Source organism: Aplysia californica, unplaced genomic scaffold (assembly GCF_000002075.1).
Source record: "Aplysia californica isolate F4 #8 unplaced genomic scaffold, AplCal3.0 scaffold00047, whole genome shotgun sequence".
Taxonomy (NCBI): Eukaryota; Metazoa; Mollusca; class Gastropoda; order Aplysiida; family Aplysiidae; genus Aplysia; species Aplysia californica.
Window position 1 is genome coordinate 246006 of NW_004797317.1, and position 1551 is coordinate 247556.

Below are 1551 nucleotides of genomic sequence, written 5' to 3' on the forward strand. Positions count from 1 at the left end.
TTCAAAACAGAGTTTTCAAAACAATCCGTCAGTTGGAATCTGCATGGAAAATAGAAGAGAGGAAGGCCCACCGAAAGACGCGTCGTGCCGAGAGGTGGCACAGGATACATGATGGAGATTGGGGGATACGTGAGGAAATCTGGGGGAAACCGGCCCAGGACCGAGATGCGTTGAGAGCTTTTGTAGACGACAGAATATTTTCGAGACGTCTCCGGCGAGCACCCAGGAACTATTCGGTGACGCACTCCCGCACATAGATGTACTACTTTGGGGGGTCAAACTGTGTATTATTTGCTGCAGATCACACATATAGCCACTAAAACGGTTGCAAATCTATCATTTTCAGGAAAATTTCAAACTTAAAGGCAAAATATCAAATTATAGGTTAAAACAGGGGGGCATGCCCCCTCCCCCTCCCTGTAACCCCCCAGATGTTATTCACTTGGTCTAGAGACACAAAGTATTTTGATTGGTCTATCTCCGTCGGAGACTTCTCCGGATAGATGCCGCGCTTGTCGACAGCCTGTGTCCTAGGCGAGTCCAACCGCAGACAATGGTGATGATGATGAAGAAAATAAAATGAGATAAAATCTTTTCACCTTGCTAAAGTTATGACTCGGCTTACTGAGATAACGAGTGCCTGTAATTCGTGCACTTGAGAACTTGACTCAGTCCAATTGACATTCCTTGGTGTCGACCCCCTGCTATAAGTGGCTGATTGCTAGAGGTTATGCACCGTGCAGCGATGCTTGTGATCCAAAATAAGCACGCCACGAACAAAAACTTCATAGTGAAGAAAGCTTATTACACGGTCGACTACGGATGCGTTGATGTCATCAGGGGAGTGAAAAAAAGATCAACTCATCTGAAGTTCAACTTAACCGTTGAGGTCTGTAAAGAAAAGGAGGTGCTGGGACCTGAGAAAAGGATTAACCAACGTAATCGAAGATCAACTCAAGCGAGTTCAACACAAGAGGGGTCGACTGTAGCTTGGTTATGATTTAGTCTGATTTTTTTGTGGAAGGGAAAGGAAAGGGGGTGGTGGTTGTTTGGGGACTTTCTTGTTATGCAAGTGTATATCGCGCTTGTTGTAACAACAGTTCTAGAACAAAAAATACGACACAGAAATCTACTGGAATAGCTGAATTCTGCGCGTCTTTTCTGCTGTCAGTGTCAGAGTGCAACGTTGAAAAAAACAAAATATTACCAAAAAAATCAGTTACAATAGGATCTTTGATTTTGTGCACGATATTTCAAATTAAAATTCTTGGCACACAAAAATGACATGAGCGAAGCAGTTGGACGCGAACAATATGCGCGCATTTTATAATTATTTAACGCAGTGGATGACTTTAACTTGTACCGTTTTACTAGTATTTTGAATCATGTTGGGTGAGATTATGGCAAAGATGTGTGGCAAGACGTATATTTTACAATGCTTGGGCTTTCCTGTTGTTGCTAACACTAATACGTATACGAGGTAAGCTCACTTGGTATCATGATTGCTGCTAGTTTGGCTACCCAGGTGCGAATCCCGAACACAGCTTACAC